Source organism: Castor canadensis, chromosome 9 (genome assembly GCF_047511655.1).
Source record: "Castor canadensis chromosome 9, mCasCan1.hap1v2, whole genome shotgun sequence".
Classification (NCBI taxonomy): Eukaryota; Metazoa; Chordata; class Mammalia; order Rodentia; family Castoridae; genus Castor; species Castor canadensis.
Genome location: NC_133394.1, coordinates 116,631,241 through 116,657,812, shown reverse-complemented (window position 1 = coordinate 116,657,812; position 26,572 = coordinate 116,631,241). Strand labels below are relative to the sequence as shown.

The window sequence follows — 26,572 nt, the reverse complement described above, 5'->3', positions numbered from 1 at the left end:
TAGCTCTATAGAAGGTCATGAAACCAAAGAGTTTAAGTTCTTTAAATTTATATTTCTATTTCAAGGTTTTTTTGTTTGTTTTGTTTTTTTGTTTTTTTTGATATTCTGGGTTCTTTGAATCTCCCTGTAAACTTTTTTTGATATTCTGGGTTCTTTGAATCTCCCTGTAAACCAACTTGTCAATTTTTATTACAAAAAAAGCCTGCTGGGGTTATAATTAAGATGTATTGAAACTATAGATCAGTTTGGGAAGAGCTGACTTCTTAAAATTATCAGGTCCTCTAGTATGTAAAAATATCTTTATTTATTCGGGTTTTTTTAAATGTATATTAGCAATATTTTGTACCATAGTGTTTTTGTTTCATTTTGCTTAAGAATCAATTATAAGGAGAATATCATCCTTATTTATATCAGCAATGTTTTATACCATAGTGAGTTTTGTCTTGTTTTCTTTGTTTAATAATCAGATAGAAAGGGACTATCATATGCTTATGCAGATCTGTTATTAAACTTCATGTAGTTAAGGGCTTTTTAAACTTTTAAGTCATGCTTCAAAATCAGTTTCCAAGGACAGGCATCATGGTAGCTGTCATCCCAGCTACTGGGGAGGTTGAAGGTAGAAAGCTTGCAGTCTGAGGCTTATCTGAACAAAAATGCAAGACGCTGTCTGAAAAATAAACTAAAGAAAAAGGTATGGTGGGGTGGCTCTCAAATAGTAGAGTGCTTGCCAATCAAGGGCCTTAAATTCAATCATCAGAATCACCCCTTTTCCTGAAAAAAAAATCAGCTTTTGGTTTTACAAAGAAATATCTGAACTGTGACTTGTTATTACAGGATTAAGTTCTTTAAGGTTTGGTGTCACATCTGTGACCTTTTGCGATGCAAATGAAAGCTATATAGTAGATCCACAATATTGGCACCCAATTTTCTTACCATTTTGGACTGTTCATTACCTCCCTAAAATGCTTCCATTTGCCACAAACACCAAGCTAAAACTCTAGTAACAGTTCAAAATTCTATAGTCAATGTCTATAAGCTCACCAAAATCCAAAAAGACTATGCAAGTAAAAAAGTAAAACTGAGATTAAATTTATAATCTTTACCTAGTGGTTGGTTATTTGATTTCTAGCTTTGGTGTTCATTTATATAGTAGAATTGCATCAGTTGATCCTGGCAAAATGATTTTTAGAATTTTTCACTCTTTCAGTACACAAAGAGCTTTCAATTCTAGTTAAATCTCTGAGCTAAAAGTGTTATTGAAAAAAATCATGAAATAAAGTGACAGGTCTTTTGAGTCTGGTGATAATGGTGGTAGGCAATATCTACTAATCCTAGGTCAGTTGTCAATCATTAGTGACAGTTCATACACTGTAAATCAGTTGTAATTTTTGTTATCTCTCCAATTTCTATCAAATATTATATTCTGGGAAAATAATTCATGTCCTAACTTAATAGGCTAATCAGTCACTACATTTATAACTATACTGATTAGTCAAGAATATATAAAAAGCTTGTTGTTTGTTTGTAGAAAAACAGGGCAACTATTTTTGCAAGAATGGTCAAATTCTCAGTTTATAACGTTTCACTTCAGGAAGTTTCCAAATGATTGGCAGTCTCTATCAATGGGATTATATAAAGGAAGAACATATTAGATAATCATGAAGTTGAACACACTTCATTTTACAACTAGGAAATAGAAGGGCATAGGGCCTTATCTAGGACCATAATGAGGTAATGGCAGAATTGGGACTAAAATTCAGGTATCCTGATTTCCATACCAATATTGTTCCCATCCCATTCAAATATATTTAGGGGTCAATAACTCCTTCCAAATTATACAATATTGCTTTATTCTCTTTAGAGCCAAACCAGGTCTGCATCACTTTTAGCCTGCAAGCAGAAAACTATTATCTCTCCTTCCCAAATAAAGAGAAACCATTCATCTATTGTCTGGTCTCTGATCTCTTTGTGGCACCTACTTCCTCCATAAGAGCTTCACACCACAACTGACACATAATCTTCTTCCTCACATGACTTTATTAAGACCTTCCCTCACAGGTTTGGTTTTCTTTTCCCAGCAGGTTAGAAATATCCTGTGGATATTACAGCTATAGCAGAGAAAATATGACAACTAGAGTCAGAGGACTTGAGTATCACAATTTCCTGACTGCCTGACTTGGAGCAAATTATCTATCTCACTGTGACTTAGTTTTTCCATCTGCAGTGAGAGATTAAGATCTCCTAACTCATTATTAAAAAGATCTTATTACATAAATAATAAGATAAAGAATACATAGTAAGTCTTAAATTGTATTCTTCTAAAGTAATTGTGCCCTATATAGCCTTACTGGGTACTAGAAAACTGTATCTTGAGGGTAGTTCTCTAATTCCCAGGGATATTAATTTTTAGAACACAGATACAGTGGATGGATTTAGAAAGCACTCATTTGAGTGCCTCATATGTGCATCCATTCACTATTTTGGTTCTGGGAATAATTCCCCAACAACCTGGAAGATCTGTCATTATGTGAGAGCAGAAAGAGACCAGAGGCTATCCAGTTTGTGCCTCTCAGCCAACCATTTCACCTTCTTGGATTTCAAATCCCCACCTTAAAGAGAAGGTATTGAGCAAAAATTACCCCTAAACTCCCTTCCTGAGCCTAAATCCCATTGCTTCTGTCTTCCTATATATTAAGTCATGTTCAATTTAATTCCTCTAATATAACATTTTCTCATTGTAGAAATGAAAATCTGTGCTTTTTAAAAGATAGCTATCATTTATCATTCCTAAGCACACAAAGTAGAAAATCTTCATCACATAACATATGTTTTGGCACCTTTAAAACTGTAGAGTACTTATTTTAGACATGAGTAATCAGGAGAATGAAACCGGTGGCCTTATCCCTTTCTATAAGTCCAGCTAACAGTCATTATGAATGAGGCCGTATATTACTTAGTAATTTTTAATAATCGCAGGATCAAAGACATTTTCTGAATGTAACCCAAATCCCCTTTGGTCAGGTATTGTGTAAGCATAAGAACACATCATTAAAGTAAAACAAATGTATTCTACATGAAAATTCAATATACAATGGTACAACTTAATTTATATGAAATCATAAGAATGTTGTTCTCTATCTCAACCATCTTCTCTACTTCTAAACTGTTTCTACCACTTAAATTAACATTTTCACAATCACTTCCTAGCCAATTTCCTCCCTCAATTTTTCTCCTTCATATCACTGTCATCCTTATCTTTCTTAGAGAGTATGCTACATCACATCACCCACAACAAAACTCAATGGTTCCAAAACCTCCATAAAATTATTTTCCATTCTCTGTCTAAATTAAAAACCCTCAACTTATTTCTCTAAGCATGTATATCCTAAATATTGCAAAAATTCCTTCTTGTTTTCACAAAATTCAAATATGATGAGACCACCTGTATTTTTTTTCTGCAACCCTAGAGTCCTATTGAAATGCCCTCACATCTCTGCCCCCCGTCTTTCCCCATCCTAATACTTCCTCCCAATTTACTCCTTTTTAAAAACCCACTCTTAAACTTTGATACATCCATGAAGACTTTCACAATCTTTCTTACCAGATGAAAACTCTCACTCAAATGCCCTACTGCATTTTAATCTGACAGATGCAGGAGATTTGCTACTCTCTTATGACATTTTATATTGTTTTAGAGTTATTTTCCTGGTATGTTAACAAGATTGGTATTTGTTGAAAATGTGAACTTTATTTTCTCAATCTTTATATCTCCTCTCTCAATATATTTGAGATGACCAATAAATGTTTATAAAAATGAAGTTATATGTACAAGACGGAGTCACCTGACTCAGTAGTTGTCAGCTGCAACATTTTTTACATCTAAATGATGGCTTTTAACCAAAGAGCAATTATTGCTATTAATGACCAGATGTAGTCTGCCTCTTATGCAAACATGATCCAGCTGGTTGCAACACTGATTCTCTCCAAGGCCTAGCCATGTGAGGGCTTAACGACTGTGTTGATCTTTCCCTAAAAGTGTTAGGCATGGGATAATTTAATCTGTAAAGATATCTATTGGAGTACTTAACCTCCTGAGAATGTCCTTCCTTTTGCCTTCCCATTTTAACCCTGCTTTCCTTTGAATGTTCAACAATGTTCTTTCCTTCATCTTCCACCACAGGTGAACCCAGGGCCTGATGGATTTGAGGGAGGGCTATGTGAGCTTGGGTAATGGAATAAGTAGACCAATCCTGGCTCACATTAGAGATCAGTACATGTTTTGTTTGGTGTTTATTTAGGCTTCTATACACATATTGTAGCATACAAGCAGTAAGAAGTACATGCCATATCATTTTAATTAATATTACTAACAATTGTATCATGGGATTTAGCTAGTACCCATGTATATAAATTTGAAACCGTATTATATTTCAATACCATGTTTAATGCTCCACTTGTGTTTCATATTTAATCTTTACTACAACATTATGATCTGTGTAAATTAGTGATGAAGATATCAATACTGAGAGATCTAAAGTGATTTTCCCAATTTATATCATTCATTTCATTTCTTACAGTAGGTACAAAGACTATATAATATTGAATCTGATTGCTATAATGGCTAAATCTCTTTAGCTCTATATCATTTCACTCCTCTATTTAATACTATTAGAAATTAATTTTTAATAAAACCATGTCCTTTTTATATTAATGCCCATATTGTAAATGTGTTCCTCTATTTCCTATATTGACATTTGATCAGATTTAGATTAGTTGTTCTTGATATTTTGTTCTGACAAGGCCATTTCAAAAGTAGTGTAATATATTTCTATAAAGAGACACAAAATGACTGGCTGTCTCTTCTTTTAAGATAAGAGAATTAATAAAAAAAATTCAGATGCTGACGACCTCATTTATCCATTACAATAATCCCATTATTTTTAACAATTGTATTAATTTCCTAGGGATGCCATAACAAAGTACCATGAGTTAGGTAGCTTTAATAACAGAATTTTTACCTCACAGTTCTGGTATTAGAAGTAAAAAACAGGGAAAAGGTAAAACTGGCTTCTTTTAAGGGGTAAGAAAGGGAGGCTTATTCTAGGTTTCCCTTCTTGGTGTGTAGGTGGCCATTGTCATATTTTCACATGGTCTTCTCTCTAACTATATCTGTGATAAATTTCTCCCTTTTATAAGGACAACAATCATATTGGATTAGGCCCACCCTAATACTCTTACATTAACTTGATTACCTTTTAAAAGACCCCATCCTCAGTAAAGTTACATTCTGAGGTACTATGGACTACTAGTATCTATCTGCCTATCTATCTATCTATCCATACCTGTTTCAATTCACTATAGCTGTTGTTATTTTCAGTTCTTACTTTGTTTTCTCTTCAGCCAGTGGAAGCCCTTTCAAGTTGTCTATTATATTCTTTGACATGACCACAGTAGTCTTGAGAGCTTCCTTATTTTCTGATGCATCAACTTATACACTGTCTGTCACAGAAATAGAGAAGAAATAATGAGTTCATACTAATATTTTAAACTCAAATCTAGGATTATAGGGATATAATGGACTGAAATTTTATATTTGCTTCCTCTTTCTTTCAATGAAAGTATTAATTCATCCAGTCATAATGGCACAAAGTCTGTAATCCCAGAATTTAGAAAGCTGAGGCAGGAGGATCTCAAGTTTGAAGCCTGGTCTTCATAGGAGGCCCTGTCTCAAAAATCAAAGAAAGAAAGAAAAGAAGAAAGGAAGGAAGGTAAGAAGAAAGAAGAAAATATTGGTTCCTAGTGATATTAAAATGATTACTTTATCCTATTAAATATATATAAATGAAGGGTAAGATGTCTCCCCTCAGGATCATACAGATGAATATTTTAATAACATTTTAATTTAGGAAAAGATCCTTACTCTATGGCTAAACTACAGTCTTACTTCATTTTTTCCATTTTGTGTTTTTAAATTTATATTCAAATTTATTTCATAATTATAAAAAATATTTACTTGGTTTCTAAAGTCAATCTATTAAACAAAAGAGGTCTTAATTTCATCATTGTCCCTACCCTCTCCCTTCCCATTCTTCTACCCATACAGAATCATTTTTATTTGTTTTGGGATTTGTCTCATATTTTAACAAATATGTACATATTCACATTCTTTCCTTTGTTTAGAAGGTATCATAATTTGCCAACTGTTCCGTACCTTGTAAAGTGATTTTTCAAAGCCTCTGTGTTTGATGAAAGCAGTGTTTAACCTACATATTCTCACTTCAAAGTCTTTACTCTTAACTTCTGCATCAAGCTCCTTACTGTCCTGTCTGTTTCATTCTCTGAAGATCATTTTTAGGAAGAAAGCTGTATGAGTATGATGATTTTATTGCTCCCTATAATAGAAATGAAAATAATTGGAAAAGGAACACAGCATGAGTGGGAATGCATTATAGAAATGAAAACAACTGCAGAAGGTATACAGCAAACATGGGAACAGCTCTGCCAGAAGTGTGAGCTTTTTGAAATCACAACTTTATTGGGTTCTCTAAGATACACTACTGAGTCCAAATTTCAAAGAGAAGTTTCTGGGCTTCATGTTTTGGAAATGAATCTACTATTCACCAGAAATCTGTGGCCTGGTGTGGATATTGAGAACTCTAATACTGTATTTGCTTAGCCAGCTCTACTCTGAATTGATTTTTTGATATTCTTGACAGGGCCTGACCATGGGTTGCTGTGAAAATAAAATCAATGACTATACTTATAGAGTATAAAAGAAAGATAAAGTTTCCAATTATACCTTGGAGGACTATCTCATCTTGTGTTGTTCTTCATGATAAAGCAAAGTAAAAAGCAGAGACAATTATCTTGATAATACAGATCCAAAAATATAACAATACACACCACTATTGATTTTTAAAGCATTTTGGAAGTCCTAAATATTTCATATTAGCTCTTTATATTGTTGTATACCCTGGAAAAATTGTTTCTCTCTCCACAACTTGGCTCCCATAGACCAGTTACAATTACATTCCAGAGTCTTGGGAGATCCACAGAACTCACTGTAAGACAGGCTGGGAAAAAAACTGTGGAGTGATTTCAGAGAATAAATACGTGAGCTGATGCAGTGTGTGCAGAAGGGTGGCTGATATTGACAAATGTACCTTGTAAAAGAAAGAAATTTGTTATTGAGAATGGAAGGGAGGAAAAAAACATACCATGCATAAAGAATAGGTAAATTGGTTTATTAGGAAATGGCTTGGAGACTTTCTTTCAAATTCCCAGTAAAGGGAAGTGTTCCTGGTCCTCTTACAGTTTAGTGGACTCTTATTTTAGAGTTCCAATAGTCAGGTAGATAGAGGCAGGTATTTAAAACGTTTTCCAATGAAAGGCTGCTATTATGCCTAAGTTTTTGCCTTTACTGTTCTTTATTCATCTATGTACATGGAAAAATTTATGATTAGTGTTTCTTAGGGTCTTCTTTTCTGATAAATGTGGTTTGTGACTAATTCAAATACTTAATGAGCAACTGAAAAATTATGTAGTTATCCCTGTTGTTGTGTAACCATGTGATCTATGGAGGCATCATTATAATTAATCTTCCTTAATAAAATTCATGGAGAATATTGAACAAAACCAGTGGTCAAAAATATTTTAAGAAGGACTGTATGTCCTTGAAGTCATAGACTTGATTAAATATACTGTGGAAGAGTACTAACTTTGAACTGCCAGAATGAAGAAAAGAGAGAAGGAAAGAAGCACGGGGTATAAAAAGAAGGGAAGAAGGAAGAAAGGAAGGGAAAGAAAAACAAATACTCTAGAGATATTACAAATTTTCGATCCTATATTACAAAAGACACTACTTCCAAAGAAGATGTATTAGTTTTTCAACATGTGAAAACATTTTAGAGCAATTTTCTCCAGAAGCCATCATTTCTAAATTCAGTATGTTAGTGCCATTTCCATGATTTTTGCTACAATTGCATGTTATCTAAAAGTACTGATTCATTTTTTACTTATATGTGTATATGTGTATGCATATACATATTTTTAAAGGAATTTTCATTAGTTCTGTATGTGGAAAACTATTACTTTTTAAGTAGGCATTAAAATACCTTTAAGCTATAAATTTTATTAAAGTTTAAAAGTACTTATCCATGTTCCATTTATAATGATCTTTCCTCATTTAGAGAATAGAGATTAACAATATTAGTTATCTTATGGAATATTATTAAATAAATTAATAATAGCAAAAACTTATAATATTCATTAACATATGGTAAATGGCCAAATGAACATTCATTTATTACATATAAAATGTGTGATGCTTGCATCACACTTAGAAAAGAAACATGTGTTGCTTATATAATAATCACCATCATCAAAATAAAGACTTGAGTTTCTTTTGTAAAACTTTCAAGGCAACAAGTTCAAACTAGACTCCCTTCAATCAGTGTTGTGTATCCCAGATTCTGAAGTAGTTATCACATTTGACTATACTGTGATTCAACTTTTAATTTTGTGAAGGCTAAAGTGTTTCTCAAAAGACTTCTCAAATTCCACTGTGGACTGTATGTTATATAATACTAAGCCTGGTATGACATTTCTTATCTTTAAGTATTAGGACATCAAAATGAAGGTATCATATTTTTATCAGTGTAACATACTGCTTATGGATTTTTGCCCAATCCCATCACCATTATGGAAGCAGTAATTTACTTTAGACTGAAACAGAAATGTCACAGAAGATCTCTGGAAGGATGTCGTTAAAATATAATACGATATTCTTTTATTATTATTATTCATTTATTCACATGTATGTACATTGTTTGGGTCATTTCTATCCCCCCCTCGACCTTTTCTCCCCCTCCCCCCTCACTTCCAGGCAGAACTTGTTCTGCCCTTATCTCTAATTTTATCGAAGAGAAGTCATAAGCATAATAAGGAAAACAAAGCATTTTTGCTAGTTAAGGATGGCTATACAGAGAGATTCCTAGCATTGCTTTCATGTACAAATGTGTTACAACCCAAGTTGATTCATCTCTAACTGATCTTTACACTGGTTCCCGATCCCCTTCTCATGTTGACCTCTGTCGTTTTAAGGTTTCTGTATTAGTTCCTCTGCAGTGGGGACATCAAATGCTTTCATGTTTTGAGTTTTCTACCTATTTCCATACCTCCCCTTGTCATGTGACCCAAGTCCAACCACATTGCTGTATTTGCCCTAGATCTAAAATCCGCATATAAGGGAGAACTTATGATTTTTGGTCTTTTGAGCCTGGCTAAACTCGCTCAGAATGATGTTCTCCAGTTCCATCCATTTACCAGCAAATGATAAGATTTCATTCTTCTTCATGGCTGAGTAAAATTCCATTGTGTACAAGTAGCACATTTTCTTGATCCATTCATCAGTAGTGGGGCATCTTGGTTGTTTCCATAACTTGGCTATTTTGAATACTGCTGCAATAAACATGGGTGTGCAGGTGCCTTTGGAGTAACATGGGTTGTATTCCTATAAAATATTCTTTAAGGCTAGAGCTTTAAAAAAAAAAAACTAACTTAGTTTTACATGTCAACCTAAGAAATCTGATCAAAGTTAATAGATATCCTTATAATAAACCATCTATTGTGTCATTCCATATAAAAGAAATAATAGAAAAATGACTACCATATTTACTGGAATTAGTACCTCCAGTATTAGTAAAGACTGGCCAGTGCCTCTGAAAAATTCAACCCACAGAATACATTTTGAAAAGAAAAATTTCTTCCATACCTCTGGTTTTATCCACCTCTGCTGAAAAACATAAATGCTCTTTACCCAAATAGAGCATGGATTGCTTTACCAGAGCATAGGGAGTTTTAGTAAGGAGCAGCTAGATGTCCAGTTAATCAGTATCTGCTTCTTCATATCACCTAGGAAAACCTCGAGTTTATCTTTCCTAAATCTTTTTGCTATTTTTAATAAAGATTGCAGTACAGCTATTGTGATGGAGCCAGCCCATAATAAAATTGCCATGAACTGGGAACTGAGGGTTGCCTGCCCATTTTCTTCTAGTTGCAAAATAGTGGTAAACAATTTAACAACAACGAGAAGACAAATTAACATAAATGCTATTTGTAGTTTGTTTTTAAAAATCCTCAAATTCTTGCTCTTATTTTTTCAAAGTTCTATGAACTTGCTTAAAGCAGAGTTGTTTTTTTTTCTTCTTGAATATCAAAGTATTACTAAAGACAGAAAAACTTATTGTTCCAGAATCCATACAATGGAGTGCTTTGAAAGTTTAGTTATTGTATTTCAGCAACAAGGTGAAATACTGAGGATGAGGGTCACTTAAGTTGCTGTGACCTTATTTATGTTATTTATATATTCCTACTACTTAACTAAAGACTGGCCAATGCAAAACCAAAGGATTTCCATCTCTTCCAGTTCAAGAATATCTTATTTTCCAATACAATAGGCAAAGTACCAGCCAGCTTTTCAATGTTTTATGAAAATATTTGAGACATGAAAAGCAAGGTTTAGCAGCACCAAAAGGGGAAAGAAAACTGAGATAAAAATTAGAATCATTAATTAAATGCCTCCAAATGGACATTACAGCTACAAGTCACTTGCACAATTTCTTAAAAAATCACAAAACTCAAAATTATAAAAGTTATTTTTAAAAGATATCTGCTGATTTTGCTCAAAAGTGCCTTAGGCCAAACAAATGTTCCCAATGTCTTCACCCATATTTCATCCACTTCTGAGTCTTCTACCTGTTCCTGTGCCTCTGTTCTCTTTTCCTTCAGTTCTGTTCTGCAGTCCACTAGCAGGTCTGTTTTTCCAAAGCACCATTTCATCATACCATTGTCCAGCTCAAGACCTATTGTTTCAAATAACCCACACATCAGATTGATATTCCTCCCAGACATGATACTTCTCATTTATATGTATCCATATCACATAAACTCATTTAAGATTTTGCCTGCATATGAAGTCTTACATCACAACTCTTATGTCCTTTCTTTTTCCTTGATCACACAAATAATTGTTATAGTATTTCCCTTAAAATAGTATTTTAAGTGCAACAACACTATTGCACTTAAAATATTTTCACAACCCTTATTTAGGAATTCCACTAGAATCCCAGGCCACATGTTTAAACATAAAAAAGTGGTAACAAATTATTCCCTGATAGTCATTATTGGAAAAGTGGGAAATTAATATTTTGGTTAAACCTAAGTTCAGAATACATACACAATTTTTATATGGCTTATAAGATAATTATAAATACATATTTTAGACCAGAGTTGAAAATTCTTTCTGCAAAGGAGCACACAACTAAATGATTTACAGCTCCTTAATAGGACCATTTTTAAAATCTAAACTTATTTATATGAATTGTATCTATTGCTTCATTCAGAACATATAATATGAACTTACCAGAGTAAGAAAGAAGAACTATTTTTTTTTCTTTATTTTTTTTTGAAGTCCTGGGAATCAAATCTGCTGAGCTACACCCCAACCCAGAACTATTCATTTCTGTCCTATTCTTATCCCATCAGGGAAGTAGAAATATATTCTATCTGGAATAGCATGATTAGAACTTAGTGAAGCCAGGATAATTAACACATTACAGGAGGACACCAAGTTATTTAGAGGAGTAGAAACCAATTCACCAGTGCATTTTCTCATAGTTTGGACAGTTTGTGAAAGAAATAGTTGCTAGGGGTTTGACCTCAGGAACTGAAAGAACAGAGTTGGGGGAAACTAGGTAAAATACTTCTAGAGAGAAGTGAAAGAGCTGGATTTTGGGAATATAATTTTTTAAGTGAAAAGGTTGATTAGCAGTGAGAGTCTAGTGGCCACAGAGAGATCTGGACTTACAACCATGAGCATATAAACAGATGGTAAAACCCAGTCATGAATTGTCTCACCAAGAGTGAGAATAGGCTAAATGGAGTTGAGGTCCAACTTCAACACAAAGGAAATATCCTTCAACCTTTAAGTTTAGGAAGAAAAGGCAGAAATAGTGAAGGAAATTAAAAATCAAGAGCCATTAAAAGTAGGAAGGAAGCCAGAGGAGCACAGTTTCTAAGAACTCAAGTGAAGAAAGTGTTTCAAGGAGGTAGGACAACTCAGTTACATTAAGTATGGCTAATAAGTGAAATAATTTAAAAACTACTCATAATTTACCATTAGATTTAATAGCACCAGGGTTATTGTTGACTTTGACAAGACCAAATTGGGTACAGTGGTGGAGGAAACAATGTAGTCGAAATAAATGAGAAGAGAAAGGTATGAGTGGAATTCATCACATGAACACATCATGTGATGGTGAGAAGATATATTTGAGAAGGAAAATTTGATAATTTGGGAGAGAGAAAGGAAAGAAATGTTGAGGCAGGATGCAAAAGCAGGCAAGCAGATGTCAGACCTACTACATATTGCAGGCTTAAGCTTAGCTAGGAGCAGGAGATGCTCACTCAGCACAGTAAGAGAGAAGGCCTGGTCTGCAGGTATGAACTCCCACTCAGAGGACCCTGTGGTGGTAGTTTTTGACTATCACGCTGACCTCTTAAAAGAACTAGTGCCATTTTCTCCCTTTTAAAATGAGGAAGCTGAGGTGCCAATAAGTTAAATACTTGCTTAAAATCAAATAGGAAAGGGACTGAGCCAGAATTTGAAACTGAACAATATAACTTCATGGCCTAAATGTTCAAGCATTATTCTGGAAGAAATACATATTCAGCGCTAGGCCAGTTCTTATCTAGACTGTTTTCTCAGTCCTGGGTTACACATTTAGAAAATACAAAAAACATGGCTGGGATGGCAAAGGACTTGAAACTCTGTCCCTAAGCAACAGAGATGACAAAGCTCTGGAGATTATAGCTCCTTAAACTTTTTTATTTGTAAAGTCACAGATGAGATGCTTGCATTTGAAAATGTCACAAAAAAAGAACAATGGTTTTGTTGATTTATTTATTTAAAAACGGGTTCTTACTATGTAGTCCAGGCTGGCCTTGAACTTGTGATCTTCCTGCTCAGCCTCCTGGATGTGTGACACCACATTCAGCATAACTACGGTTATTAAAATATTTGTGTATGTGTAGGGAACATGCACAAGGAACCAGGGAAAAGGAAGAAAAAGAGACTAGGTAACAAGGAAATATAAGTCACCTGAGATATTTGAAAGTCTGTCATTTCAAAGAAGCCTTAGACTTACTCTGGGTTGCCTCCAACAGAAGATCGAGCCTGACATGTGGATCTTTCAGTGAATATGCCAATTCCATTTACTTAGTTTACTGAATCTAATGTTCACTATGAAAAATTCTGCTACATAACTATTAAAAAGTAGAATTAGCACCTTGTTACTAAGCTGGTGGAAAGGGAATTAGATGAACCAGAACCACCACCTCCAGGTGCCATGCCTTAAGATCAGTTACTCTACTTCTCTGAGCCTCAATTTCCTCATTTGTAAAATAGGTATAATGATAACCATCTTCCAAGTTCTTATAAGGATTGTTGTATATGAAGTGATACAGTGGTTTTTGTTATTTTGTTTTTCTCTTACACTTCTCTTATTCCAGATTCTTCATTACTAGTAGTAATGAAGTTCTGTTTAAACAAAACTTGAATGAGTACAAATCTATCCTAAATGCTACAAAATGAACTCTGACCCTGAGTGTGAGGTGACTAAATGGATTCTAAGGCCCACTAATAACTCAGTATTGTTATACGGCTAAGGTAGAAGATTTATAGCAATTAAAAGCATGGATGTTGGAGGCAGTCTTTGAATATAATCATCCAATGACTCTAGACCTATCAACACGTCTGTGTCATAATTTCAGCAGGATCATTACAGGACCAATGGAGCATACTTGCTTAGATCATTAAATGAGAAATGCATTTAAAATGATAGCAAATGCCTGTCATGTAGTAAGCACTCAATAAATTGTAACTGTGCCTATTGTCAGGATCTACTCTGTGGGTTAACAGCCTATCTCTTTAATGTGTTGTTCCACTTCCTGGGGAGGTTCTGCTACTCTCAAGATTAAATGGACAGACCTTTTGTGGCCTTTATAGAATCACTCAGATTATCTTTAATGATATCTGCTCCTATTCTTTAGAATTTCCCCAGGCTTGTTCAAACTGGACAATGAAGAGGAATTTCATTCTTTTCTATGACCTGAGTTTTTTTTTTTTTCATTAGATTAGTGGGACCAGAGAAGAATGAAACCATTATCCTGGTGCAAGAAACTGTTATTGCTCATTATTTTCAAGTATTATGTACTTTCATCTTTTGTATCACAGCATAATTCTGCACTAAAGAAACTGCATGTGCCTAAAATATAAAGTCATTTTTATTCACCCCATATAAAAAGGGCAATGAAGAATGCCATTTTTAGACAAAGATAAAAATGGCCTTTTTAAAGATGAGCCTTTTTTCTCTCTTTTATCTAGAAATGCACATGCTGAATGAGATGCCCAGAGACTTAACTTGTGCTAAGAAGCTTAAGAAAATTAGGAACCCTGGTTGAATGTTGCGTTATGGTTGAACATAGACAAAATACATTATAATGAGTTGTTTTCTTCCAGGTTCTACTTTCATGTTCTGTTTTTATCTTCATCTTTATTGTCAAGAAATTTAAAATGCTTCAGCTTCATGACTATAAAAATGATTCACCATGCTCTTCAATCATTTACTTTTCTCAAACGTGGATGTGTTACTAGTCTTCAATGTCTTTGAAGAGACAAAATGAAATAATAGCAAATTAATTAGCCTATATAAAGGGCTGGTAGAATAGTTCAAGTGGTAACAGCATCTGCCTAACAAGCCTAGCAAGTATGAGGCCCTGAGTTTGAGCACAAGTACTGCCAAAAACAAAGCCTATATAGTATATTCCAAAGAAGGTAAACAACAATGCCAGTTAAATAGGCCATCTATGAAATAAAACAGTTCCTCTCTGGAATAAACAAGGACAACTCTGGAGTATCCCAGAGTCGTTCTTTCCTGCAAGGACATTCAGGAAGGCACAATTCATTAACCTGTGACTCCATTTTCAAATTGTCTTCTTTTTCCTAATTTCATCAGGAAAATCAAAAACTTGCATTGAAATCCAAAAGTCTAGAATATAAATCATGACTCATCTTTTTTTTTGGGGGGGTGGGCAGTACTGGGGTTTGAACTCAGAGCCTCACACTTGCTAAACAGGTGCTCTACCACTTGAGCTACTCCACCAGCCTATCTATTGATGCTCATGTTTATGGAATTTGAAGTTCATATATAAACATAAGATCATTGATTCAAGTTAAATTTTGGGAATTAAGGAAATGTCAAGTGCTCCTCTGTCCTTGGTCCACCCCATCACCTGGCAGTTACTTGTTATATAAAGAAAGAGACTAACTCCCTGATATAGAGGAAGTTTCAAGTATTTTTGTGATCAGGTGTGTCACTCACATAGAAGAAGGGAAACAATATAGCAAAATCTTTCAAACCATGTCTGTGTTGTGCACATTCTGTTTTCCCATTGATTTACTTAGCAGAAAATATTTATTCTTGAATATATTGAGTCACTTTAACATTGCAACAGCATGTTAAAATGTTATGTTTAAATGGAGGATAATATTTCTAATAAAACAATGTTGATGTTAAGAGTGAAAGTGTTACAGAATATGAACAATACAAGAAAAAAGATATTGAACATTTTATGAAAAGTAAAATAATAAGTTGCTCCAAAATAATTTACTTACTCTTCCTGTTTTACACCAAGTCAACCTCTAAAGACTTAGTTATTTGTCTGCTTTTGAAAATAATTTTGTTTTTGTTTTGCATTTTTTTATTACATTTCTGGGGGTCAAATCCCCAGTGTGAACTAGGCAAGTATACTACCATGAGCTACAGCCCCAGTCCTTTAATTTAACCTTGAATTAACTTACATGTGTCAGTTTGCAGTCAAATCTATTTCTTTACATTTTTTGAGATTTGTCTTCACTTGAGCTTTCTGATTTTTTTCTAAGTATTTTATTATATCCCATACTGTTTTTGATAAGAGTTAATAGTTATTGCAACAATAGCAGATTTCTACTGCTAAACACTGTTGTAATGCTATTTAACACTTTTACCAGTTCCAGTAGGCATTTTTATACTTTCTTTTGTAAGGGATGAAGAAACTGGACCTCAGAGCAGATAGAGAACTTATTCAAAGACATTGAAATGTAAAGCACACAGGTTTTGTCAGAACAGACTTTGGCTTCATGTTGGAAGTTCACCCTATTGGCTATGGAAGACTCACTGTATTGCAACTAGCTAATTATCTGTCTAAAGGATTATAACCAAATGGTATATTGTGTACACCATCGGTTATCTTTCTAGCTTAGGTCATTACTGAACTATTGACTAGTATTTTCATGAGGGACTGTTAGGGCCTCACATATGATTTATTATCCTTGGCAAAGCTTTTTGCATTATGGGACATTATTAACCAACTTGTGGAAATTGTCTGAAACCAAACACTCTAAATTATTCTAGTCATATGTTTGTATGACAGTGGGGTTTTTTTTCGCTTATTCTTTAGTTCATTATCTTGAATTAGATATTCCAATACTGTGCATATTAAAAAGGTTGTTTAAATGTTTTAGGTAAAAAAATCTCAATACTCTAAAAGAGAATATGATTTTAACTACATGGAAATAGTAGAGTTTCTAATATTCTCTTTGCAAATGTTTGTATATGAGGTATTAACATGGAAGCTACCCCAAGGCCATTGCATATTTTTGTTATCTCCATACCTTATTTCACCAATACACAAAACTTGGACAAAAATATATATGGTATTTTTCAGTATCTGAGGAGTCAAGGGCACATCTACAAAGTTCGGATGGGTTCTACTTAAATTTGTGACCTACCTATTCATACCCTACAAGCAGCATCTAAAATTAAGCGATGTCATGTATTTGATCAGGTATCTCAGAATGACTTACAATGTCCATCATTCAGGCTTCCTGAATGCTTAGAATCTAATATTATTTCCCAATCTCAGCAACAATGAGACAATGAAAAAACTTACAAAAAGTTAATTTTCAAACAGACAAAACATAAACCCAATTAAGAAAAGTTTTTTAAACATCCCTAGATATTAAATATGTCTAGATCTATAGATGATATTTCCTAGATACCTAAAGGTGAAAATGTAGTTCTATATCATCTGACAAATTAATCTACCAATATAAGTTGTAGCCTAGGATTTTATTTTTGTAAATGTGACCCTGTAATTTTCCTGAATGAGAATCTGACTAAGTCAGGGTGGAGCAGCAATGAATGTCTTGATATTTTAAGCAGTCTGTACTTGAGGTGTTAAATTTCAGACATAAGAGCGATTCTCAGATCATTGGTGTGTTATGTTTTATTTTTACATTTGGTTTTATTTTTCTTTCATGAGGAATCTTTAAAAAATGAGAAAATAGAAATTACACCTTTTTAGCTTCTGGACATATATTTATAGATAGATAGATATGAACAAGTACATCTTAAAATTATACAAATAATGATTGCATATTGTATTTAAACTCATGCATCACTGGTCCCTTCACAGATCTTCTTTTACTACCCTCTGCAATTTTTACTGTCAAGAATTTTAGTTACAGCTTACTGTTGAGCATGTAGATTTATAATTATTAGTGTGGTCTCTTAAGAATCAATACTCAGTTGTATTTACAACAGGCATTATTGGTTTTTGTTGTTGTCACTCTTCTTTATTTCACTTCTGATTTCCTTTTCACCTTGTTTTTCTCCTTCCTAGGAGGTTAGCAGTGAGAGTCAGGCTTATAGATCAGAAAATATCTATATTTCATATAGGTTATTATATGAAACTTGGCATAGAGTTCTATTTTCAATAGCACTTTTACTCAGAACTCTAGAGGTTCATTTCTAGCATCTTTTAAATTAAGAATATTAACATCATGATACTAATAAAACTACATTTTTATATTATACTTCAGAGGTTTTTTTTGTCATTAATAATATACTTGATTTGACTGTAATGTGGCTTGGTGTGGGGTTTCTTAGTGATTTGTTTTGGCTGATTGGCATCCTGAGATATTTTATTATAATTTAAGACTCATAGAAGACAGATGCGGTGGCTCATGTCTATAATATCAGCCATTTTTTTAAATAGCACCTATTTATTTTCTTATAGTCCTGTGTAGGACCTCACCAGGCTGAAATCAAGGCATCATCTAGTGCTACAATCTCACAAAGGCTTGGGGATTCCATTCACACTCACTGCTGCCGGCAGAATCCAGTTCCTTGCAATTATAGGACTGAGACCTCAGGTTACTAAGGCTGCCCACTGGTCCCAGGCACATGGCCCACAGGTGAACATCCATCTTCTATTAAGGGGTCACCAGATTAGATCAGACCCACCATGATCTCCTTTTTGATAAACTCGAAAATCAGCTGATTAGAAATACCCTGATCAGCTGGGCACTTGTGTTTCACATCTATAATCCCTGGCTACCTGAGAAGCTGAGATTGGGAGGATCATGGTTCAAGGCCAGCCCAGTCATGGGGGAGTTTGTGAGACCCCCATTTCCACCAATAGCTGGTTGCTGTGGGACATGTACCAGTCATTCCAAGCTATGCAGGAGGCTGAGATTGGGAGGATCCCTATTCTAGGCCAACCTACACAAAAAAGTTTGCAAGACTCCATCTCAATGGAAAAAAGTAGAGCGTTGTGGCATATGCCTGGTATCCCAGTGACAGCAGGAAGCTTGAAATGGGATGATCACAGTCCAGGCTGACCTGGGCTAAAAAGGGAGACCCTAGCCTAGCCCCAGAATTACCAGAGCAAAAAGGGCTAATATCAGCCATTTAGGACACAGAGATCTAAAGAATCACAATTCCAGCCAACACCAGACAAAATTTAGTGAGACTCCATCTCAACAAACAAGGCAGACATGGTGGTGCATGACCGTGATCCACATGGGAGGCTCTAGATAGGGGATTGCAGACTGAGGCCAGGACCCCAGCAAAAACATGAGACCCTACTTGAAAAAAAAATAACAAAAGCAAAAAGAGTTGGGGCATGGCTTAACCAGTAGAACACCTGTTTACCAAGACAAGGCCCTGAGTTCAAATCCCATTACCACAAAAAGATTTAAATGGTTTGTTAATTATGCTAAGCTCTCAGCCATCATGTCTTCAAATATTGGTTTACTGTCATTCTCTCTATTCTGCCCTTCTGTATCTCTACTCATCGTATGTTGGAGCATCTGGATAATTTCATTTGTGTTTCTTAATATTTTTTAAAATTTTGATGATTATTTTCCTTTTTAAACTGAATTCTGAACATCTCCTCAACTTAAACTTTTAGTTCACTAACTCAAGGTTCAGTTGTATGAATGTGTCATTTGTCTAATTGTTTGGAACTTTTATTTCAATCACCTTGTTTTATATTGTGTTCTTTCATAAAACCACATAAATAATTGCTTATTGTTATTTTATTTATGCCTTTTACTATTTGTCAAGAAATATTTTATTAACATAATAATTATACATTATTATGTATAATTATTATTATTATTATGTATTATTATTATTTATGGAGTACATTGTGATAATTCATGATATGTAAACAATGTATAATGATCAAATCAGGGTAGTTTTTACTTTTTCATATTTGGGGTTATTAACTATATATAAAACAAAAGTCTTTCAGGTTGCAATGGAGAAAAATGGCTAAGAATGAGGACACTGGACTTGGATTACCTGTTTTTGTTCTGGTCCCATCTCTTACTATCTCTAATTTTAGTAGTTACTTAATCTCTGTCTTTCATGTTTCTTACCTGTAAGAGGTTAACAATAAAAGTATCTGTGTCATAAGGTTGTTAAGAGAATATTAAGAAATATATGAAATGCATTTAGTACAGGGCATTGGCCATAATTTGTGCTTATGAATATCTGTTATTGTTGCAATCATTACTATGATTGCTTTTCCCTTAAGGGTAAGATTTCATGATATTTGTTTTCTCTTTGTGTTTAACAAATTTTGTGTATTAGCTCATCTTCCAAGTGAGATTTCTCCTGCAGGCATAGTGGGTTGTAATTGCCTCACAGTGGGGTAGGTCAGTGGTAGCTTCAGCTCCAAATTTATGGCAAGGAGTGGCTCTTTGCATCTCTTAGTTAGGGCTACTTAGTTCAGTGCTCCAGGATGACTGGATGATCAATGATCTAGTCTTTTCCTTGACTCTACAATATGATAAAGCCTTGTGACCGAAACCAGAACAGCAAGTTAACATAATACAGAACTGGGTAATAAAAAAGACATGATTAGAGCCCCATTTCTGCTTAGACTCTAGAGGCACTGCTACCTTTGTACCCAAAAGTGAATGATCTTCTTGTTTTGGAGGCTATAAGGGCATGTTTATGGGAACATGAAACACATTTCCTAGACTATCCTAGAAAATCATGAGAAAGACTTCTGGATATTCTTTGAAGAAGGTGGGAATAACCAGGTATGCTTTTGATGTGATGACTTCTAAACTCCAGGATGATATGATGCAGGAAAACATGGGCAGAGAAATTCATGGTTTCATACTCCAGAAAACAATGTATGACACTCAGATGTTCAAATAAAGAATAAAATATGTTTTAATCTTAAAAAACTATAAGAAATTCTTTAGTGTAACCTGACATTTACAAAATGATTAAAATTTATTGATATTTAGAAGTGAAGAAATTTTGCTTCTTATTTTCATAGGGAATATTATTTGATTCAAAATATTAAACCTTTCAGGGCATAATGGGTAGATTTAATATAAACTTTTGTAATTATTCTGGTGCTTCCCTCTTATACTCTTCCTCTTGCCCTTAGTATATAATGCAAAAGTTGAACTTATTTTTCCTATCCATATTATTTACAATTCTGTGGTTCAAATCAGGAAAAGGGGGTGACTAAATAATGATGATTAAAGCAAGGCAAGTAAATTGCTTTGATATTTTAAAATAATGTTTAATTATGTATTTAAGAAAGAGCTCTTTTTCACTAGTCCCATAATAGAGCAGATCCTAAGATAACAGTTCAGGGATATTTACGTATTTTTTTTGTTTGGTTTTACAAGCAAACCTCAACACATAAAGCAGACCAGGTTCATAAATTGCAAAGGAAGTAGGGTTCTTTTCTATATCTAATCATACTCTCTTGCGTTAATTATTAAGTCATTTATTCACATACTTCCTTTTGCTGTGAAAATTCTAGTGCCCTCCTGTGTACTGATTATACTTACAGGTGGATCAACCCTTTTGTGACTAGTAGGCCAGATGTAGGTTTTTTGAGACAGTCTCACTATGTAGCTCAGGCTGGCCTTGAACTCACTATATAATCCCAGGCTGGACTTGAACTTGTAATGATCTTGGCTTTGTTTCCTGAATGCTGAGATTACAGATGTGTGCCACCATGGCTGACTATATATTAGACTATTTATCAAAGTTCAGGTAATATCCATGAGGCAATTCAGGAGGATGCTTCACTTAGAGTACCAGAAACATAGTTGAGGCATTAGAGAGATGAAATAACATCTATCACATGCTTCCATGACATCTGTGTGAACCCCAAGCATTTCAGAAGAGTCAAGGTGGTGAGATAATTGTTGGTGTTAAAAACAATGCTATAGAAAGATAAAATGGTACATTAACAGCTTTTCTATATAGACGGAAAGATGATAGAGAGACTACATATATATACACACACACTCATATATATATATATATATATATATATATCAGTGATAATTGATTTAGCATTGATTTTTCAGCTCGATTGCCCTTTTTTGATTTGTGTTTGGTAATGCCATGCTTACTGTAGGATAATTAGCACTGTTCATCTGTCATCTGAGCCTGTAACTGCTGCTCCTCTAAAAGCATGACCTATTTATACTTTCTCCCATGAAGCTCCCACCCTTCCTCATTCTGCCAAATTCGACGTGGATATCTTCTCTTATCCTAATTGTTACTTCTAAGCTACTAAATCATTGCCCTGCTACCGTACCTGTCTACACCCTCTCTTTACATCCTTGCAAGTGTTGCCTTACAGGCAATGAAGTCATAGCTAACTTCCTGTACAACTCACATAACTATCTGCAGGCTAGTGGATTCTACATTCAAGTAGATAATGCTGCAGACCATTTCATTTCATTGATCTACAGCTTCATTCATACAAAAAGCATTCTAGAAAGACTATACTTGGTCTACTTGCTTTTACTTTATTTCTCCACCCAGTCATCCACAGACTTCAAGTGGAAGTTCTACCCTAATAGTTACTCTAGTTTTTTATTGCTTCTCAATCCATCCACATTAGATTCTTGTTCTGTAAAGATGTGATGATTGGCCTCTATAATGTGTTTCCCACCATACCTTAAAAACTTTCACAATCTTTAGAAGCCATTGAACTACTTCCTTTGTTTCCAATTCTGTATATGAGAACAGTTTTGAAGGAAACTCTTCTTCAACCACCCACTCTATAATCACACCAGTCTACCAAAATTCTCATCCCTTTAGACATTAGTAATCTTACAAAAGCCACACCTTGAATTTGTCTTGTAAGTTTAGGTTATGTCTCCAATTAAATTAACAGATTTCTGTAAGTAAAGAATCTATTTTACAGATTTCTCTATCTCTTAAGAAGTGGTACACTGAAAACATAATTTCATGTCTGCTTAAGGGATGGATGATTGAAGGGATGGATAGAAAAGATTGGATTCCTCTAAAAAAATAGTGAGAAACTCTCCACTTTACCTTATTTCACTTTGTTCTAAATCAACTGTAGTGGTAACTTTTCATAGCATGCTACCCATAGTGTCAAGCCCTGCTTAGTTAGTCCTTTCCCTAATTCAGTTGGTGTCTTTTTAGTAATTTTAGTTGAACTCCCATGACCTAGGTCAGACTATAGAAGCCAGTCTACATTCAATGGTCAGAAAAAATAAGTTTACTTATCTTAGCTAAGGTTAATTTAACCTGGTTGTGTCCTCAACCTGCAAACCTTAATGATGATACAAGACAGTGTGTTCAGGTTCCTCCTCACCCTTCATGGTGATATGCCTGGCATTTGATAGCCTCACAGGTCCTTATCAGGGGAGAAATTTATAGGATCAGAGAATCCCAGATATGTTGAATAAGTTAACATTACATACTTTAGGTGATAGAGTTGGGGAGTAGGTCAGGACTCTGAGATCCACTTGGTTATCACAATGTGTAATTTCTATGCCATCATTGTATATTTCACTTTTTATTTCTTCCTAAGCCATGACTGGTGTTACAGTGTGCCTGTTCTGCCTAAGGCCTAGCATACCTGCTTTCACTCCTCTAAAGTAGGCATTCCACTTATTTTTAAGTTGACTTGTTTCTATGGTGCCTTAAAGAATGTTCTGCTTGCCTTTGACATTTGGAAAATATAATTTTGGTTTTCATTTGCCAAAGAGCTTTTATCAGTATTCTTCTTTGTGCTTTTATGAAAATGAGTAGTCCTTAGAACCTAAATGTTAACTAATATTCTTCAATTTTGCTATAGGACATACCTCATGAGATTATTTGCAGACAGAACAGCTACTGCAAACCAACTCTGGTCCTCTCAGAAAATGATGACTTTCCTTCTCTTCTTCTTTTTCCTTTTTCCCAAGTAAATTTCTAGAAAGAACCAAGGCTATTAATTCTTGGAAAATTGTTTGTATTGCCTTCTGACTATGGAGTTAAAGGTCACAGCTCATGTGAAATCAGTCACACACAGCAATGAATTTAATTTCAGTCTCAAATTTAAAGGTCAACATCCAAACATCCTAATAGAAGATAGAGGAAACTTTAATGTTCACTCTTCTGTCATAAAAACTTATTACATTATTGGGACAGCAATGGAATCATACAAAGCTACATTCAAATTCCAGTTCCTCCTATTACCTGTGGGACTTTGGAATATTCAGTCTCCTGGTGCTTTAATTTCCTCAACCAAAGATGCTAACAATGCAAATGACCTCAGACAATTTTCATATGGTGTGCCATTGTATTTAAGCATCCAAAAATAGGATGTAAGCAATCAATATTAGTTATTAATCCACTTTTGAAAGTGTATCTTAAAGGGATAGAAATGGTGATCAAAAGTTTGCCTTGTAAATTTCAGTTCTCAAGTAATAGGGAAGTTTACTTTAAAGCTGACAGCAACAGATTGCTGCTCACTTTGGAACATGATCCTTCTGTTCAGATGTCTTATGGAGAAGCACCAGGCATGGCTATGCTATACTTAGCCAAGTGACAACATAAAGAGAAACTCAAAACTGGTCATAACTGGCCCATGATATATATATAGGCTTTCTTTCAAGAAGGTTCCTAGAGTATTTAACTGAATGTCTTCTCAAATATTGTAACCATCCATAATATTATACTGACACTGAACAGATAACTCAAATGTTTTAACAAATAGAATTCTGACCAGTATTTTTTTCAAATGTGCCTTCAGTTTTACAAGGTCAAGGCACAAATTTGGAGGAAGGGTCTCAAAGCAAACATCATTAACACAAACCTGCAGAGTCAATCTTGAGCACTAATCTGTAATCAACGTATTTAAATAATCTTTCAGCTTTTGGTTAGAAAATCAAAAAGTACATATAGAAACCATCATAATACTTACTAAGTATCATAGCATGGACCTAAAAATCATGGAAAGATCCTTTATTATAATTTTAAATTCAGTTTAAATTAGCAATGTTGTTGTAAACATTGATTTATGGGGGAAATTTGTCTAAAAATGTATGGGTGATCTCAAATATACTTAAAAACAATTCCTATAGTCCAGGGGAACTAATATGCATAAAGAAAAGATGTAGGTAAAAGTAGCCATGTATATCCTGGTCTCATGAAATTACTCAGAGTTCTAATCAATGTTTTCTACATGTTTAAGTGTCCTAACCTTCCCAAATGGTGATTATGCATAGACAATAGCCATGAAACGCACAGTAAACATCTTTCTAAAAACAGTGACGTCTTCAACTTAAGAGGATGATATTAACTCATGATATTATTTATAGTATCCCCCCATATATTAGTTACTCTTATCATTGCTGTGGCCAGATATCAGACAGAAACAATTTAAGGGAAGAATTTATTTTGGATCACAGTTTCATAGGGCTAGGTCCATGGTTTTTTGGCCCAATGTGCTTGGGCAGAACTAACTGCATGGCAGTGGAGATACATGATAGAGGCCATTCTTCACTTCTTGGTGGACAGAAAACTAAGGAAAGAGGAGGGGATTAAAACCAATTATAACCTTCAAAGGCATGTCCCCAGTGACCTACTTCATCCAGCTAAGACCCACCTCACAAAGTTTCCACAACCTTCCTAAATAGTGTCACCAGCTGGGGATCAAGCATTCAGAACATGAGCCCATAGGGGACATTTCATAGTCAAACCATAATAGCTCCTTTTATTAGAGAGATTCCTTTAGCACTTAGTTAGCTCTTAGAGGAGCTTTACCCAAACAATGAACTCAAAACAACCTAATAAAATACTAGGCTTTGTTGAGTGCTTACTGTATGTCAGGTATATAAAAAACACTTTGCATGAATTATCTTATTGCATTCTCCAAAAATCCCAATAAAGTAAATTAGTATTCCTATTTTAAATGAAGAAATAAAGGTCAGAGGGTGGTTAATTGACTTTCAAAATGTTGCAAAGCTAGTAAATAGAGAAAGCTGTATTGTGAAGCTCTAGAAACTATAGTTTAAGTGCTTTTGCATGTAGGCCCAGTACTAAACCTCTTTTATCTACTAAGCATACTTACTTACAGGGTACATATGATCCTCATAACAATATAGTTTGTACATAAGCAACTTTATGTTGTAGGATAAAAAGATCAGGCAGCATTCTAGTGGCAAAGACACAAGTCCAAATTTTCCTTCAAGTCGTTCAATATTGTTAAACTAAATCCATATTAGGAGATAAGTGAACACATATGTTAGGGTGATTATAAATTATTATATTATTAATTATGTCTTAATACCCAATCCTGGAACCAACTACATTTCAACACCTCCATTGTTACTCTCTCTCTAGTTGGAACCATTTCTTGCCTGACTTGCTTGCTCTCATTCCTTCATAAGCAGGAGTTGTTTGGGGACACAGATCTGAGAAGCTGATGTAAGAGATGAATTTGCCCTCCAGGAAAGCAAATGTGAACTGTCACATTTCACATGCATTTTCTCACACACACAGGCATGTGCACAATTTAGTACATGCTACCTACCATGAACCATTTTTTGCACCCTCCCAAGCTGATGACCGCCGAGATTTTAACCACTGCTCTACAAGCTATCAGATAAGCAGTGACCATAGCGATGCTTAAAACATAAGCCAAATAATGTTTCTTTTCTAATACAAGCTCTCCAATGACTCTTCCTTCACTCAGGAGACGATCCAAAGTGAGACCACATATCTGATACAATGGTACCTGCCCCGCCCTGCTCATTTGCTCATAGTTTCTGATCAATGTCTTCAATCCAGTCACAAGGGCCTTTACGCTCAAAATCATCATGCTGACTCTTCTCTAGGGC

At 34.5% G+C, this 26,572-nt stretch overlaps 1 protein-coding gene across 1 annotated transcript in view; it reads left to right on the top strand.

Moving 5' to 3' along the window:
* The window catches only part of Gabrb1 (gamma-aminobutyric acid type A receptor subunit beta1), a 366,236-nt gene that overhangs the window by 124,051 nt on the left and 215,613 nt on the right, over positions 1 to 26,572 (top strand). The gene's annotated exons all lie outside the window — the stretch shown is intronic.